The following is a 19,392-nucleotide window of genomic DNA, read 5'->3' on the forward strand; positions in this document are numbered from 1 at the left end:
CCATGGGACGATTTTAAGCAGAAGAGGCACAGGACCTGACTTAGGTTCTAATAAGATCCCTTTGGATGAATAATGCCCCCCTTTCAAAGATGTCCACATCTTAATTGCCCAACCTTTGAATGTTACTTTTTATGGCAAAAGGAACTTTGCAGTTATGATTTAGTTAAGGATCTTGAGTTGGGAAGACTATCCTGGATTATCTGAGTGGGCTCAATGTAATCACAGGAGTCATAAGATGGAGGCAGAAGGAGGTTTGACCACGGAAGAGGAGAAGGCAGAGAGAATGACAGAAACAGACTGAAAGGATGCACTTTGAAGATGGAGGAGGGGACCACAAGCTAAGGAATGCAAGTAACCACTAGAAGTTGAAAAAGGCAAAGAAACAGCTTCTCCCTGGGAGCCTCCAGCAGGAACCAGCCCTGCCAACACCTTGACTTCAGCCTAGAGACTGACTTCAGACTTCTGACCTCCTGAACTGTAAGTAAATAAATGCATGTCATTTTAAGCCACTAAGTTTGTGGTAATTTGCCACAGCAGCCATGGGAAACTAATGCAGATGCTGTGGGGAAGACAGACTACAGGAGAGCGAGGTGGGAGCAGGGGGACCAGGGAGGGGGCTACTGCAATAGTCCAGGCAGGAAATGAGGGTGGGCCAAGAGAAGTGGATGGATTCAAGAGAACTTTAGGAGCCCAAACAGGCAGCCTTGCTGATGGACTGGACGCTTGGGGGGAGGGGGCAGGGAGAGCCAGTGTCTCTGCTCAACCAGTCATCCCTGGGCTGGTGCCTGGGACACAGAGTTGGCCACCACACGGTTCCTGCTCTGAGGAAGAATTCAGCTGGGGGAGGCCCAGGAATAGTTACAGGGTAACGGGAGAGACCAGGCTCAGCTGCCCTAGAACCTCGCATCTCACGCCATTCAGGTCTCTGCCCCAGTGTCACCTCTTCCGGGAGGCCTCCCTGACTACCCTGTCTCAGAGAGCCCCTCCCACCATCTCTTTCTTCCCCTCTTTAGTTTGCTTCATGTGTCTTATTATCTTGCTACATGTTTCTTTCTTTGCTGTCTGGCTCCCTTCCCCGCTCAATCATCAGCCCCACGAGGAGGACTTTGTCTAACTTGTTCACGGCCGAATCTCAGCACCTAGAATCAGTCTGGCCTGAGAGGTGCTCAGCACACGTGTTGAATGAATGAGTGAGTCCATGTTTTCCAACGAGGACACTAGGAAAGCCAGAACAAGGGAAGTGAATTACTCAGGGTCACACAGTTGCTAAGTGTGGGACCAGGATTTGAAGCCAGAACTGATTCCAAAGTTTGCACTAAGTTGCCCACTTCCTCCTAACACCAATGACACCAGCTGTGCTCCAGGAATTTCCACTTTGTGGGATGTAGCGCTCCATCCTTCTTGAGGTGTCAGACATTCTAAAAACGGCACCTCAGGGAATCTGCAGGGCACCTGCCCTGCCCTGGGGCATTACTTATCGTGACACTGAGGCTCAGAGAGACTGGAGTCTTCCTCGAGGTGCACAGCTTGCCAGCAGCAGGGCTGAGATTCAACCCCCACCAGACCCCACAAGCAGGGTCTTCTCTCACAGTTCCAGCATGCTCTGGGCCCCTGAGAAATAAGAAAGGACCTCTTGGCCTAATGGCCTAAAAAGCAGAGTGGGTGTAAATCACTCTGCCCATTGTCCTGGGGGAAGTCCAGCAGCACCTCAAGCTGGGAGAGTCTGAGAAAGAGGGTTGTGGGTTAGGATCTGGGGCCCAGGGGTCACACTCCAGCTCTGCCCCTCCCCTGCTGTGTGACCTCAGGAAAGTAGCCTCCCTTCTCTGGCCCAGGGCTCTTCCAGTAACTCCAACTAAAATTCTGGATGGAGTAGACAAAGCCCTATAGAGCACATGTTAAAATAAAAAGATCCAGCATATATTCTAGCTGACATCTTTCATGAGACTATACTGCTTAAGACATACAAATGTAGTCATGATAAAATATAATAAGCTTAACTCGAAAAAATCAACATTATAAAGGGGAGTTTATTTTTCTTGTGTGATGAAGTCCAGATATAGGCAGTTCAGGGCTGGTTTGGAGATTCCACGAAGCCCTCAGTGTCCCAGGCTCTGTCTTGTTCACCACTCTGCCATCCCTAGGGTGTGGTCCTCCTTCTCATGCTCCAACATGGAGGCCACAGCACCAGCATTCTCCTCTGCCTTCCAGGTGGCAGGATGGAGAAGGAAAGATAATGGGTAAAGGGCAAGCAACAGCTAAATCTCTAGGAAAGATTCCAGAAACTGCCACACATACTCCCAATTTCAACCAGAACTTGGTTGCATGGCCTCACTTAGCTGCAAGGGAAGCTGGGAAAAGCTGTCTTTATTCTGCACAGCCTTGAACTCTGCCAAAAGTGGATCAAATACTTGAAAATAAATGAAATCATTTCAGATAGTGATACATGCTGTGAAGGAACAAAACAGGGTGACCTGAGGAAGAGTGTGTGTGGGGAAGGCCTCTGTGAGGTGACATGACTGGGACATAAGTTAGGAGAAGGCCTGGCGCCGAGTATTCCAGGGAACAGAACGTGCTTGCCCTGAGGCAGGAACAGACCTGGTTGGTGGAGAAACAGAAAGGAGGCCAGCGTGGCTGGAGCTGGGATGGGGCAGGGGGCACAGCGGGGAGGGAGTGAGGTCACAGAGATCAGCCAGGCTAGATCCTGGGGCACGCTGGGAGGCCCCGGGTGGAGTCTGGGATTTTTCCATAAGTGCAGTGGGGAGATATGGGAGGGTTGAGGCTGAGGAATGACCTGACCTGCTGTGACATCCCTTTGAGAGGACGCTGAGCTCCCTGGGCCTGGGAGAGTTACCAGACCCTTGGGAGAGCTTCATTTGTTCTTTCGTTCATTCACTCATTTATTCATTCAATGAATGGGCTGTAGTAGCAGAAATGACCCCCCGGTCCCCACCCTCCAGAGAAGGACAGACAGACTGAGCAAACACACAAGCAGAGCAATACAGCTCACAGGTGGTTGTGAGCGCCATAAGGAGAAGATGAACGGGGCTACAAGAGGGCCTGAGATCACCTGGGAACCAGCAGAGGTTTCCCACGGGAGGTGATTTTGAGCTAACATTTGAACCAGAAGGAAACGTGATCTTGGGGAGGCCTAGAGAAGAGGGAGACAACAGTCCAGGTGGAGGGAACAGCTTGTGTAAAGGCCTGGAGGCTCAGGAAGAGGACTGCATGTTCGAGAAACTCACCAGACTCTGACCTGGCAAGAGGGAGGAGGGTGAGAGGGGAGGTGAGCAGAGGTCAGATCTCGGAAAGCCGGGAGGAGGGGCTCGGCATTTCCATGTTCCTGGCAGGGTGATCTGTGAAGAGCTTTGACCCCAAATCCCTGGGATGGGCCCGTGGTCAGATCCAAGACAAGCAGGGACCTAGCTCTCCTTGGAGGGTGTTTGCAGGCTCGCTGATGACAGGGGCTGCTGGCTTCCTATGGCTTGCGAGTCACTGGGCACTATGTGCTGGTATGTTCTTCTCTTGCTCCCAGCCCTGAGAGCGCCCTCTGACTCAGCCTCCTCCAGCCACCCACCTCCCATCACCACCAAGGCCACCATCCCTGCCCCCATCCCTCCCTGAGAAGGCTCCACAGAATTGCATGACCCTGGCCCCCCTGGAAGAGCATCTGCATCTCCAATCAGACCTACCTTCTCACACAGGGAGAAACTGAGGCCCTATGAGGAAGAGAATCTTTCCCCAGTCCCACCTCAAGGTTGGAATAGAGCCAGGGCCTGCCCCTGGCTCTCTTGATGCCTGGCCCTAAATCTTCACACAATTTAATTAAAAAAGAAAAAGAAGAAGGAGGAGGAGGAAGAGAAGGGGGAGTGAGAGAGGGAGGGAAGGTGGAAGGAAGGAAGGAAAGGAGGAAGGACCTGAAAAAGAAATACTCAAATCAAACTTCTAAGTGTGAGCCCTTCCCAGGGAAGGGAAAGGAATTAGCATGCCCTCACCATGTGCCAGGCACCTTACCTACATCAACTCCATCAGTGGAATCCTCCCAGCTACACAGCAAGATGGATACAATTATAGCCTCTGAATGGTTTGGAAAACAGAGAGGCTATGCAACCTTCCCACCATCACACAGCAGTTATCTAGAAGAGAGGAGATTTGAAGCCAGTTCTGGCTGCAGTCCCTTGCCCCACGGGACTCTCCTATTGCCAAGGCTGCCTCCAGCCCAGCCTCTCTGCTCCCCGGCTTGCAGAAGTTGCAGCCTCATCTCCCAAAACTAAACAGCAGAGGTTTTTCCCTGGCTGCCCACAAGCCTGCAGATATGTTTCCTTTGGCCCATGTGGCATTTTAATAAAATTTCAGCCAATGTTCACAAATAAAGAGATTTTACCTAAAAACTCAGATTTCTCCCTCCCTTAAAACATTGAAAGATTGGACTGTGCTAGGCCCACATTCTTCCTGGCGACAACCAACTGGGAATGGGAGTGTAAGAAAGGAGTCCCCAGTGCCCCACACTCCCCAACTCTCCCTACTGCCTCCCTGGCCCTGAGGCCGAATGCCAGTTGCTGTTTATCACAATACATACACTGTTGTTTTTCTGAGGCAGGGACATTTTCTCTGTACCCATATCACTCTTAAAAAGAAGGAAACAAATAATAACCCAAGAAGGATCAGGTTTCATGAAAAATGGGAGAATGCATATTTCTTTGTGGAATTTTCTTAGTGTTTATTATGCAAACAAAGTATGGCTAAGCTCCCACACCACTGCTTAGGTTTCCTACCCGGTGACCCTAAGTAGGATTGTCAAATTTAGCATATAAAAATATAGGATGCCCAATTAAATTTGCACTTCAGATCAACAATAAATTTGTTTTAGTATAAGTATAACCCATGCACTATTTGGGACATACGTATACTAAAATATTTTCTTTATCTGAAATTCTAATTTAACTGGTTATCCTTTATTTTTTCTGGCAACCCTACCTAGAAGGGTTGAGAGCAGGTCTCTAAGGGGTTTGCATGTGAATCCAGCTTCCTCCTCTCCTGTCTGGGTGATTTAGGGCAAGTCAATTTAAGTTCTCTGGACTTCAAATTGTTCATCATAAACAGGGATACTAATAGTATGACGACTCGATAATATCAATTTATGTAAAGAGCTGAAGGCAAAGCCCAGCTCACTGTATACACTCAGTAATGTCAGCGGCTGGGATCCATGTCATTGACTGCCTACCCAACAGCCATCCCCCTTCTCTTTTGCTAACTGAACCCCAATTTGTGCCAGCCACACCATGCCCTGGGGAGGAGTGTGATTGGTCTAGCTAATCGTGGCACATCCATTCCAGTCTGCCAGTGATTGGTCCAAGGGGAGCATGTGACTGGCTTCTGACCAATGAGACACAACAGGAAGTTTGCTGGATGAGCGCTCCGGGGAGACCATTCTCCCACTAAGGAGGACTGGCAGTGCTGCCACTGCCTTACCTGCTTGCCTTGGATACAGCCATGGGACAGGGGGATGCTTGACTTCAGTCACCATCCTGTGCCAGTTAGGTGGCAAAAGCCAGCGTGCTGAGGATGGCAAAGGGTAAGGTTAGGGGACACCGTGCTAAACTTCCTTTTAAGTAAATGACAGACGTTCTTATGGCTGAAGTCACTGCTAATTGGCTCTAAAGAGCGGCAGCTAAGGGCATGAACTCTGGAGTCAGCTACCTGGCGTCACATCCCAGTTATGTCACTTACTAGCTCTGTGCCTCAGTTTCCCTATTTGGAGAATGGAGGGAAGATAGTATCTCTTCGTGGGGTTGTAAAGAATAAATGAGTTAGTGTAAGTGAAGTGCTTATTAAAGTGCTGGCAAGTTATATTCAGCATATAACGGTTAGTCATTATGATTCTTCTGTTATCAGCATCCAAGCATTTCTAATTGATTCAGACATTTTATTAAGTCCAAAATTCCTCAAATGCTGTGCAACTCTGAGAGTTGATAATACATTAAAGAATCCAAACCCCCAAATATAAGCAAATGTTGTACCCTTTTGAGTACATCTCAAAAGTCTCCCAAGAATTATTATGTGTGTTTCTTCACACCTCATTCATCCTGCGAGGACCCAAGCAGATTGAATGGGCTGCTCTCCATCAGCTTCCATGGAGGCAAAGAGGGGTGTCAGCCACTCATAAAAATAAGTGATGGTCCTACCATCTGGGATTTGGGTATAAATTCCAGGACCAAAATATGGTGGGCTGAACTTAATTATATTAATTAGGAATGCCTTCAGCAGCAAATTTCAGAATAATCCACTAATCGTGGCTTAAACAGTAAAGGCGTTTAATTATTTCAGAGGACAAAAAGTCTGGAAGTAGATAGTTTCAGGGTCAAGGCAGAATCTCAACAATGTCATCCAGTATTCAGCCACTCTAACCTTTCCACTCAGCAGCCATCCTGTGTGTTGGCTTTTTGTCATTAGTCTTGAAACCTCATGGTCACAAGATAGGGCCACAGTCCCTAGCATCACATCCTTAATAGAGTTCAAGGCAGGAGAAAGTGTTGGGGGGACAGGGGAACTCTCCTTTCTCTTTGAGCTCTTTTAATCTGGGAAGAAAATCTTTCCCACTGTCTCCTTGGAGGGATTCCCTTCACATTGAATTGGCCAGAACTGGTCATATGTCTGTTCCGCACTGCAAAGGAGGCTGGGAAAGTGAGTTGTAGCCAAGAGGCATGGGATAATATGACTGATTTAGCCCAATCTTAATCCTTCCCCTGGGGCTGGACTTACCACCTCCTACTCCTTCACAAAATCAGGGTTCTGCTTTTGAAGACAAGAGATGGCTGTTGGGTAGACAACAATGGTCTCCAAAGTGTAAACCTCAGCTTCTCCCAGAAATCTCACTAACACAGCGGTAAAGGGATTAAAACGGGAAAGGGAACAAATGCACAGGACAGAGAACAGGCAATGAGAAGGTGGAGGAGGAGTGACGCCTCCCAGGTTTTGGAAGCTGGAAGACAGTGTTTCGCCAGGGTTCCTCATCTGGGGTCCTAGTCCTGGCTCTGCCAGGAGGCAGCTGTGTGGCCTTGAAAAAGTCCCTTCTCCTCTCTGGGCCTCAGTTTCCTTGCAGTTTAGGGAAATCTTTTTGGCTAAGAACTTGCCTCAACATATCTCCCACCTGCGCATGTAGGAAAGCAGGGTCCATGGGTCCTTTGCTCCACTAGATAAAAGGATCCTAAAAACCTTTGGGTTATTTTAGGATTGCACCTGGATGACTTAAAGGGTGTGGATTTCAGGGGCCGAAGGAAACTCATCAGTCCTGGGAATGCAGGAAAACTTTCAGTATCCTCCTCTAAAGGAGACCCTTGGAACTGACCAATTGCAATGGATGATACTCAAAGGATATATGGGAAGGAAGAAGGCTGGCTTTAAGCACCTACACTTTATATCCATTTTCTTACTTTATTTTTTTATTCTCTGTGTGACCTTGGAGGAGTACTTAACCACTCTGTGCCTTAGTTTCCCCGTTTATGAAATGGGACGTAGTTGAGGCTGCTAGTTGTCCCTCAGTATCCTCCCCTACTTTCATAGTAATGAACTCGTAGTTGAGCATGGGGCTGTCCCTATAAAGACTACATTTCCCAGCCTTCCTTGCAGTTAGATGTGGCCATGTGACCAAGTTTTGACCAATGGGATGTGGTGTTAAGCTATCTGGACAACTTCCAGGTTTCCCCTCTCCATTTCCCACTGGCTGTAATGTGGATGTGGGGTTGAGCCATGTTGTACCATGAGACCAGGGCAACACCGCAAGGAGGGGAGAACAAGTTAGCAACCTGGGCATGGCAATATGCCCCAGCCTGATAAGTTTGTTGTGAAGACTCAGTGCACTGACTGAGACATGTAAATCACTGAATACAGGGTTGGAACAAAAAAAACCCTCGTGTAAGTACTGGTGGGTCTAACGCACTGATTTTCAACCAGGGGCGATTTTGTACCCTAGAGGACATTTAGTAATGTCTGGAGACACTTTTGATGGTCATGACTGGGAATGGGGAACTGCTCCTGGCACATGGTGAGTGGAGGCCAGGGATGCTTCTAAACATCCTACAATGCACAGGACAGACCCCCTTATAGAGAATTAAGTATCCATCCCCAAAGGTCAACAGTGCCGCCGTGGTTGAGGAGACTTGGTCTCATGGAATGATGCCCACTACTTCCCAGAGCCCAGGGCAGGTGGGAGGCCTCCGGGTTCCAGGAAATGGGCAGGATTCTCTGATTTCCTCGTCTGAAAGGCATCTCCCTGCTCCACCACATCTTTATATCACTCACCTTCTCTGTCCGCACAGGCCCATTCATAGGGCGAGAGGATTTGCATCAAGAGGAAACTATAACCTCACCACGTTTCTGCAGCTCACCCCTGCCGTCTCCCATCCCTTCTGCGGCAGCGAGGGACATGTTCAGACAGCTCTGCCTTCCTCCCCACCCACCCCGTTGCCAGCCAAGCCAGTTTCCGGGTGGTGGCCGGAGGGCACGGTGCATCCCCATGCAGCCCAATTTTACCAGGCGGGGTAAGGAGGGCAGGGTTTTTTTGCTCCTGGAATGCAGGGCCCACACCATCAGGGCTGCCTGCCCAATAAGAGAGGGCTGAACGCTGATAAAGACTTGTGGACTGCTGAGGAAACTGCTTCCTAGAGAAAAATCCAAATTTCTCCTCTCCAGTTTCCCAGGATGTGGTGAGCCCCAGCCTCCTGGGATGGCAGGGCAGGCTTCCAGGACCTTCCATCCTGGCCACACAAAAACCAAGAGACTGGAGCAAAAGCTAACCCCCTGAGGAACTCTGGGGATTCACTGAAAATTCAAGAGGAAGTGGTGCCCCCGCTGTCGTGTTCAGGGGCGTTTCTTTCGCGGCTATTCTATTGGTCAGCTGTCATTAGTTTACTTAAATACAGACTGTGCCCCCCTGCTCACTGTTCAATGGCTTCCAGTCACCAGTGCCTGCGTCTCTTTGCTGAGGGCTCTCTCTGGCCACCAGAGCCTATTAAGGCCATGCAGGGCAGGCTGGACGTGCCCAAGAGTTTATGCCCTGGCAGCAGCCCTCAACCAGTGACGTGGGAGGTGGTGGATAAAAACCCACTTCCTCACTCCTGGGTGGGAATACTTCGGAGGCATGTTCTACACGGGTCCCAGTTCCCCAGCAGGAGTGAGCCCCAACTGCCCACAGCTGTAACCTGCTCAAAAATATACCCTGTACTGGCTGCCTTTCCTTCCCTGTTTCATGTCCCCACCTTCTTACTTCCTGGGATCACCTTCCAAACAAATGACTTGAATTCTTGTCTCAGTGTCTGCTTCTGGTGGCACCCAGCCTGAGACCTACACGTACTATGAGTCAGAGAGACAGATATTTGGGGGTCAGAAGGGACATGGCTGCCCCCTCAGGGAACTCACAATCAAAAACCAGACACCACTCCCAAAGTCATGCAAAAGCAGAATTGCAAAAGGTGATGTGGGCTTAGACTGTGAAGAAATACAAAACCTTGTTAAAACCCTCTGACGGCTGCCCTCTGCTCCCAGGTCAAAATCCAGAGTCCTTATTGTAGCCTCAAGGCTCTGCACAACCTGCCACTACTCTACCTCTCTGAGCTCACAGCTCCGCACTGTGCTCCATCTACAATGACCTCCTGGCTGTTTCTCAGTTGTGCCGGGTAGTCCTGCCTCAGGGCCTTTGCACTTGTTGTTCCCTTTCCCTGGTATGCTTTTCCCAGATCTTCCCATGGCCGGCTCCTTCTTCTTGATTCAAATCTTGATTCAAACATCACTTCCTCAGGGAGGCCCCCGCCAGTCACACTCTTACCACATCACCCTGTTTACTTTGTAACATATATTGATCTGAAGTTACCTTATCTGTTTACTTGTTTATTGAATGATCCCCAAATGTGAGCTCCATGAAAGCAGGGGCTGTGTCCCTAGTGCCTGGAACAAATCCTAGAGCAGGGTAGGTGCGCTATGGATGTTTGTTGGATAAGTGGTTGAATATTTAAGTGAAGGAAAGAAACAATGAACGAATGAATGATGTAAGGACGTTGACGGGGGTACTGAATCTTGTCTAGAAAATCAGGGAAGACTTCCCTGAGAAGGTGACATTGAAGCTGAGATGTGAATGGGGATGGGATATTAACTGGGACAAAGTGGTGGAAGGGCTACCTAGGCAGAGGAAAATTACATGCAAATGCCTGGAGGTGAAACCCAGAGGTCACACCAGAGTTGTGCAGGAGAACAAACCAACTACAACTCAAGACTTCTCTTTTTTTTGTTTGTTTTAATTGAGGTATAATTGATTTATAACATTATATTAGTTTCAGGTGTAGAATGTAATGATTTGATATTTGTATATATTGTGAAATGATAACCACGATAAGTCTAGTTAACATCTGTCACCCTACATAGTTACACACATTTTTTCCTTATGGTGAGAACTTTTAAGATCTACTGTCTCAGCAACTTTCAAATATGCAATACAGTATTATTAATTATAGTTGCCATGCTATACATTACATCCCTATGACTTATCTTTTTTATAACTGGATAAATCATCCCTATGACTTATCTATTTTATAACTGGAAATTTGTACCTTTTGACCCCCTTCACCTGTTTTGCCCCCATCCCCCCAGACCTCTGGCAACCACCAATCTGTTCTCTGCATCTATGAGCTAAGTTGTTTTTGTTTTAGATTCCACCTATAAGTGAGATCATAACGGTATTTGTCTTTCTCTGACTTATTTCACTTAGCATAATGCCCTCAATTTCCATCCATGTTGTCACAAATGGCAAGACTTCATTCCTTTTTTGCCTGAGTATATATATACCACAATCTACATCTTCTTTATCCATTCATCTGTCTGTGGACACTTAACATTGTTTCCATGTCTTGGCTATCGTAAATAAGGCTGCAGTGAACACGGAGATGCATATATCTTTTTGCATTAGTGTTTTTTAGGTTTGTTTATTATTTTTAAATTTTTTTATTGAAGTATAATTGACTTAATATATATTAGTTTCAGGTGTACAACATAGTGATTTAATATTTTTATACATTACCAAATGATCACCATAACTCTAGTTACCATTTATCACCATTATAGTAATCACCAAGTTATTACTATATTTTTGACTATATTCCTTATGTTGTACATTACATCCTTGTAACTTAGTTATTTTATAACTGGAAATTTGTACCTCAATCTCCCTCATTTATTTCACTCATTCCCCCACCCCTCCCTCTTGCAACCACCAGTTTGTTCTCTGTATCTATGACTCTGTTTCTGTTTTGTTATGTTTGTTCATTTGTCTTGTTTTTCAGATTTCACATATAAGTGAAATCAAGTGGTATTTGTCATTCTCTGACTTACTTCACTTAGCATAATACCTTCTAGGTCCATCCATGTTGTCACAAATGGCAAGATTTCATTTTTTATGGCTGAGTAATATTCCATCTTGTGTGTGTGTGTGTGTGTGTGTGTGTGTGTGTGTGTTTGTGTGTGTTGGGTGTGTGTGTGTGTGTGTCGCATCTTCTTTATCCATCCATCTCTTGATGGACACATAGGTTGCTTCCATATCTTGGCTAGTCTAAATAATGCTGCAATAAACATTGAGGGGGGCATATATCTTTTGAAATGAGTGTTTTTGTTTTCTTCAGAAAAATACCCAGAAGTGGAATTGCTAGATCATATGGTAGTTCTATTTTTAATGTTTTGAGGAACCTTCATACTGTTTTCCATAATGGCTGTGCCACCAGCAGTGCACTGGCTTTCCCTTTTCTTCACATCCTCACCAATACTTGCTATATGTTGTCTTTTTGATGATGGCCATTCTGACAGATGTGAGGTGATATCTCATGATTTTCATTTGCCTTTCCTGATGATTAGTGATGTTGAATATCTTTTCCTGTGTCTGCTGGCCATCTGTATGTCTTCTTTGGAAAATTGTCTATTCAGATCCTCTGCCCATTTTTTAATTGGATTGTTTGCTCTTTTGATGTTGAGTTATATAAGTTCTTTGTATATTTGGGATATTAACCCCTTGTCAGATACATCATTTGCAAATATCTTCTCCCATTCAGTAGGCTGTCTTTTCATTTTGTTGATGTTTTCCTTTGCTGTGTGGAAGTTTTGTAGTTTGGTGTAGTCCCATTTGTTTATTTTTGCTTTTGTTGCCTTTGCTTTTAGTGACAAATCGAAAACATTATGGCCAAGACCAATGTCAAGGAGATTACTGCCTATTTTTTCTCCTAGGAGTTTTATGGTTTCAGGTCTTAGTTTCAAATCTTTAATCCATCTTTGAGTTAATCTTTACATATGGCGTACCAAGATTTCTTAATACTTTTGCACCTACTGTGTGTTAGGCACATGAGTACATGGGGAGCAAAGCAGGCATGTTTCTGTCCTCCTGGAGGTGCCAATCTGATGGGGAGGACAGACAATAACCAAAGAGCTGGGAAGACGTTTATTTTTTTTCTTTTAAAGCAAATTTATTTTTTATTTTTTTTTAACATCTTTATTGGAGTATAATTGCTTTACAATGGTGTGTTAGTTTCTGCTTTATAACAAAGTGAATCAGCTATACATATACATATATCCCCATATCCCCTCCCTCTTGCGTCTCCCTCCCACCCTCCCTATCCCACCCCTCTAGGTGGTCACAAAGCACTGAGCTGATCTCCCTGTGCTATGCAGCTGCTTCCCACTAGCTATCTACTTTACATTTGTTAGTATATATAAGTCCACGCCACTCTCTCACTTCATCCCAGCTTACCCTTCCCCCTCCCCATGTCCTCAAGTCCATTCTCTTTGTCTGCGTGGGAAGACATTTATTGCCAAAGATTGAGTTGCCCTATGGAGTCTCATGTTACATCACATTGTAGATGTTCATTTTTAAAAATATCCTAGCTGGATGCTGTGTAGAAACACATGTAACACACACACACACACACACAAGCACAAACACACACAACCAATGAAGAATTCTCAGAATTGCCCATCAAAAGCAGGTGAATAGGACATTCAGTATAGCTCCTTTTTGTTTTTGATAATTAATTATTCTCCACCAACATGATCATGATGAGCACAGGGCTGCAGTTCCCTGAGTTCGAGAAAGAAGGAAACAGGGCTGCACCCTTATGACAGTGGATATGCCCACGTACATTCTCCCCACCTTCCCCCCCTCCAGTTTGGCAAAAGCCAGAGCCAGGCCCAGTCACCAAATGGGCTCTGTATTGAGTGCTGGGAAGGTGCCAGGTCTTACCTCCCAGCATCCCTGTTTGGGGCCCACATCTTGCCCTCCTAGGAGCGAGAAGAAGGCTGCAGCTGGACGCTCAAGCCTCCCCTCTTGTGAGCGGTCACAACAGTGTTGATCCCACACCACGGCTCTGTCTCAGCCACTCAGTATCCATCACCAGCAGCTCTGGAAGGGCCTTTTCCTCCTGCTTCACCAGGGCCTCCAGTAGGGTCCCCCAGCTGGGACCATGCAGGTCAAAGATGCTGTCCCATCCCTAAAGCGCTCAGCAACTGGCAATGACCAGCAGACTATGAGGCCACTGGGCCCAATGTCCTTTTGTCCCCCGGAGAGGAGGAGTCCCTTGCTTCCAGGTATACTCAGGTCTTCCAAAGAGAGGGAGCTTAACATGGGGACTGGTTACCTGTGGCGGAGAAGCTGAGAGGCCGCAGGAGGCAGAGGCACAACAGCAGCAGGAAGCTGTCCCTGGGGCTGGAGGGACAGAAGATGGGGTGGTGTCACTGAAGCACAGAAGCCAGCCGGCCGGTGAGCGCTAGAACCAGGGATGGTCCGCCAGGTGGGAGCTGCAGCCGAGAGGAGCATGTCTAATGCCCGAGGCCTAGAGAGGGGGAGAAATACCCTTGCTTCTCTCTCCCCTCCCCTCCTATACCCTCCAATGCTGCCTCCCACAGGCCAGCCCCTGGAGGAAGCCAGAGGGCAGGGAAGAGGGGAAATGCAGTTCCTGTGATGCCGAGCAGAGGAGGGAAGGGTAGGGGGCTGGATCTGAGGGCCAACAGCTGTCACTGCCACAGACATGCCCCTCAGTCTCTAACTGTGATCCCTATGACCCTCCTGTCATCACAGCCTGAGGATCAAAAACTCGGAAGCCTTGGGGAGCCTGGCAGGAGTGAAGGGGATGAGGTGTAAGGCAACCACATGGTGCTGAACAGCAACTGACTCTTGTCTCAGGGTCAAGCAGACAGCAGGGAGGGGTGGAGACTGGGGCAAACTGATGAGTGTAAGGCTCATCTAAAGTCACAGCTGCTGCTTATCTCCATCTGATTCCTGCCAAGGAGGAATACCGGCCAAGGCTACCGGATTGTTCCCTTTTGTTCCAGAGAAGGCAGAAGTTCAGATTTTTATATGAAATTTCCCAATTTCTAAAGGTTGGCAATCAATTCAATTTCTTTGTGTTATTTTCTAACACTGTGAGGATCAAAATACACATCCGTAGTTGGCACCGGCAGTCTGTGACATCTACATCACAGAGACTCGGGAAGGATGGTCCCCACCATGGCCTGCTGGTCCAGATTACTCAGTGAATAGATGTTTGTTGAGTGACTGAGTGCCCAGCAGTGGGCACACTGAAAATCTCCAAAACACCATCATTAATCCAATAATCCCTGTCTCTATTCCAGTGCGATTTTATTTTTCCCAATTACCCCATCCCTCCGGTGACTACATTTCCATAACTACTCATGTTAACAACTTGTTGAACTCATTAAATGCCTACTAGAGCTGGGCTCCAGGAAATTTTTCTCATGTAAAGTTGAATTAGCTGGCTCCCTGCCTCCCAGTTGCTCAGGTCTGGTGAGGGACCATTCCCATGAATAGATGAGTAGATGCAGGGACTGTGTCTGCTACCTTCACCATGTGTCCTTTGTGCCTAGAGCAGGGCTTGGCACATAGTAAGTGCTCAATACACTCTGTTCAGCTGAATGAATACATGGCAATAAGAGTTATGTTCGCATGCATTCTCAGCAAGGGCAAAAAAAACTTAGAGATTACCATGGTTTGTGGCCCTCCAAAAAGCTGCAGTAAAAAAACAGATATACAGTTTATCTGTGTATTAAAATTTCATGGGGGGAGGGGAGCTGGAAATTAGGAAAATGTATCTAAAAAGGCTCCTGAAGTGGGAGAAGATTAAGAAACCCTGTTTTAGAGGGAAGATGGGACTACTGGAACACAGTAGAGGCCCTTAAACCAGACTGGGAGATCACAGAATGCTTCCTGGAGGAGGAGGCATTTCAACTCATTCTTTCAAGATATGGAAAAGTCAGCTAGATAGAGGCCAACAAACCTTTTCTGTAAAGAGCCAGATAATAAATATTTAGACTCCGCAGGTCTCTGCCACAACTAATCACTTCTGCTGTTGTAGATCAAAAGCAGTCATAGATAATACTTAAACAAATAGATGTGGCTGTGTTCCCATAAAACTTTACTTACAAAAACAGATGATGGGCCAGATTTGGCTCCTAGGCCATAGTGTACCCACCCCTGATCTATATGACAGGAAAGGAAAGGCCACAAGAGGAAATAGCTCTAGCAAAGGTGTGGAGAAGTGAAAAAGCATGAGAACCAGGAAGAGCCAACAATGTGGTTTTCCTTCTCCCTGGGGCACAGAAAGAGACATCTATGTCTACTCAAAGACTTGTGCTGTCACACAGGCTGAGCACAGGATCCTCAGTTAATTCAATCCACAGGTATTTTTTGTGTGCCTACTACGTGCCAGACATTGTACGAGGCACTGGGGATGCAGCAGTGAACAAGATCACTTCTGTTCTGTGTCCCCAGGGCGTAAAGCCCAGCCAGGCATATAGTTTTTGTTAAATAAATGTGTTAAATAAAGGAATGGATAGATGACTGGAAGGTTGGATGGATGGATGGATGGATGGATGGGTGGGGGAGACAAACACAAAACACACAGACAAATAAATAAACAAATAAGCAGGTAAATATAGCTTCCTCACTAGCTATGTGACCTTGAAGAAGTTACTTAACCTCTCTGTACCCCAGGAGGTTGATACAGTCTTCCCTCTGTATGGCGGGTTCCACACCTGCAGATTCAACCAACTGATGATAGAAAATATCTAGAAAAAAACAATTCCAGAAAGTTCCAAAAAGCAAAACTTGACTTTGTCATGTGCCAGCAACTATTAACATAACATTTACATTGTATTAGGTATTTTAAGTAATCTAGAGATGATTTAAAGTGGCTTATATGCAAATACTCTGCCATTTTACATAAGAGACTTGAGCATCTGTAGATTTCAGTATCCGTGGGGGTCCTGGAACCAAACCCCTGTGGCTACCGAGAGATGACTGTACAAGCAAAGTGCAGGACCAGCACATAGTGGCTGCTCTATAAAAGTAGCTGCTGCTATTATTTTAAGTCAATATGCTGTTAAATAAATACACGATTTAAAATAACTGATCAGTGCTACACAGGAATAGAGCAGGTACAGGAGAGAGAGGGAAGAGGGGGCTACTTTGGATCAGGTAGTCTGGGTCCATCCTGACTACCCAGGCTGTCCTGGCTACATCCTGTGAGTATATCCTCGAATTAGTAGTGTTTGCAGCTCTGATGCCCTGCGGCCTCACGAGAGAGGCCGTTACTTATAAATATAAGAATGTGTCTTCTCTTATTCAAGTGTGAGTGTAAAGTGCTTTGAAATCTGAGGATAAAAGGGGGAGAAGGGGTGAGGCTCAGGTCACAGGGCCAGGGCACCCCACTGTGAACCCTGAGAACTAGACTCGGCTCTGGCAGGCCTGCCTGGAGCTGAGCCCTTCTCACATCCTAAGTGGAGGTTAGGGGCGGTGGGAAATACACCCTCTTAAGGCAGGGGTAGTGGTGTGCGGGAGCAGGGCAAGGGTGTTGGAGCCACTCTAAGATAATGTGCTTAAAGCAGTGGGCCCAGCATGAGACAGGGGTGCTGAGTCAGTATTAGATGTTTCCAATCTGGTTACATTCTTGCTTTTGTTGTTGTTGGTATATGACACTTACTAGCTGGATGACCCTGAGAGAGTTACTGACCCTCTCTGAGACTGTTTTCTCTTCTGAGCCTCAGTTTTCTCTTCTATAAAATGGGGTGATTATAGTACAGTAGTGCTAGATGCGGGTGAAACACGTGGCACAGAGCAGAGACAATAACACCTCTCTTGGTGGACGCTTAGGGAGCCATTACTTTGTGCCGGGCACCCACCACTTCATGCGTGTTCCATGTGTTAACTCATTTAATCCTCGTTTCCCAGACAAGAACCTCAGGGCCACCAGAGACAGCCATGCACTGCCCAATCAGGGGGCGCCAGTCACATAGACCATGACAAGAAGAGCACCCCTGAAGCTCTGATGCACAGAGAGGTTAAGCCACTTGCTCAGAGTCACACAGCTAGTACACGGCAGAACCAGGATTAGACCCCAGGCAGCCTGGCTCCTAACCCTGGATCAACGTTAGCCCTCATCAAGATGGTTGTTGCAATGGAGAGTTTCTGGGATGCAGAGAAATTGGTTTTCCCTTTGCCCAGCCAAGCAGGCAACAAGCATCCCTCCACTGGTCTCTCACTTCTCTCTACCCCAAAGCCTGTATGTTTATGGGAATTTTTGATGTTTTTACTGTCTTCAAATTTTACAAGAGCAATACATCTATGTCTCAGTTTGTTGTGCCCAGTGCAATCCAAGGGAGTTTGTGAAAATGCCAGGACATCTAACCTCAGAGATTGGCACTGACTGGTTTTCTTCCTGCATAATCACATGCTCAAGGCCTTCACTTGACAGATGGGCTGAGAGCAAAGTGACTACCTAGGATCACACAGCTAGGAAGTGGCAGAACAAGACTAGGGCTTTTGGACTCCAGCTTCACCCTTCTTAATCCCCCATGTCTGAGGTCTCAAATTGGTAGCCCATGAGCCAAATGCAGCCTGCAACCTATTTGATTTGGCCTGCATGATGTTTTCATAAAATTAGAATTTATCATCAGCATTTAAAGAAAGGGATATTTCCAGGAATAGTATGCAAAATATTTAACCAGACTGGCCTGGGCATCTACCATTCAGAGTTGACTCTGGCAGTCCAGCCAAAGCCATGGCTATCACAAGAAAAAGCAATAAAAAACCAAAAGATTTAGAAAAGGCAAAACTACGGAGACATTAGAAAGATCAGTAGTTGCTAAGGGTTAGAGGGGAGGGAGCGATGAATGAGCAGAGCACGGAGGATTTTTAGGGCTGTGCAACTATTCTGTATGATACTACAATAGTGGATACATGTCAGTGTACATTGATCCAAACCTATAGAATGTACAACACCAAGAATGAACCCTAATGTAATTATGGACTCTGGGTGGATCCCTAATGATGTGTCCATTAGGTTCACTGATGTGTCCAAGTTTACCACTGTGGGGGGTGAATGCTGATAGCTGGGGAGGCTGAGCATGGGGTGGGGGGGGAGCATGGGAATTCTCTGTACTTTCCACTCAGTTTTGCTGTGAACCTCCAAAAAACAGTCTGTTAAAAATATCAGAAGGTCTGGCTACACTGCTCCCACATTTTTCACGGGGCCACAATGGGTGGCAGCCAGCTCCTAGGTACCCCCTTAGGTTGAGCATGTGTACCTGAGTCTGCTAGGCTCCCAAGTCTGTCTGCTCCAGGTATCTCCTGCCCAGTGCCTGTGTGTGACTCAGGCACGAAGAGGATTCTTTGGAAGTTCTTGATGAGAAAGAGAATTGGGTGAAAGTGTGACCTGCTGAAACCGGCCAATGAGGGGAGGAAAAAGACCCGGTGACGCCTGCCTGTATCAGACGCAGCTCACCATCTCCCTGGGCTGGAGCCTCCTGTGCATTTTCCACAGGGCAGAGTGAGCCATTCTTGATTCACCCATCATCTACCCGGGCCTGCGGTGGGTGGGTGCCCACTGTGGGACATGGCCCTGTGAAGCAGCCTCACTCTGCCACTGAAGCAGGCAGAATCAAGGTTTTGAAGTTTGAAATGATGCCATCCTGGGAGAATAGAGTAAAAATGGGCAAGACATGGAAAATCAGAAGCTGCATTATGCCCTCTAAGAAATTATCCCTAAGATCACGCCCTTTCTGATAAATCAGATGGATTTTTCTTCTAATAGTTTACTTTGTACAATCACTCATTCATTTAACAAACATTTATTGAGTACCAAGCATGTCCAAAGGAGGCCTTGGAATAGAGATAGTTGGACAGTTGAGGAGGGCACGCAGTAGCCAGCTGTTGTTTGTACCTGACTACTGTCCATCCCCCTTTCTTCTGGGGAACCACTCCTTCCCCAGTATCACTCCATGTGGCTCAAGAAGAAGTGGGCTGTCTCCCCAGCAAGGTGGATCAGGCCTGGGCAATGAACATATTCCATCTCC

General features: G+C 46.9%; 1 protein-coding gene across 1 annotated transcript in view; it reads left to right on the plus strand.

Moving 5' to 3' along the window:
• Window positions 1-227: 227 nt before the first annotated feature.
• Window positions 228-19,392, plus strand: part of PTPN1 (protein tyrosine phosphatase non-receptor type 1) — a 143,471-nt gene continuing 124,306 nt past the window's right edge. Inside the window, exon 1 of the mRNA XM_057529486.1 lies at window positions 228-477. The gene's annotated coding sequence lies outside the window, so the exon portion shown is untranslated. The remainder of the gene's footprint in view (window positions 478-19,392) is intronic.

The sequence above is a fragment of the Balaenoptera acutorostrata genome, chromosome 15 (assembly GCF_949987535.1).
Source record: "Balaenoptera acutorostrata chromosome 15, mBalAcu1.1, whole genome shotgun sequence".
Taxonomy (NCBI): domain Eukaryota; kingdom Metazoa; phylum Chordata; class Mammalia; order Artiodactyla; family Balaenopteridae; genus Balaenoptera; species Balaenoptera acutorostrata.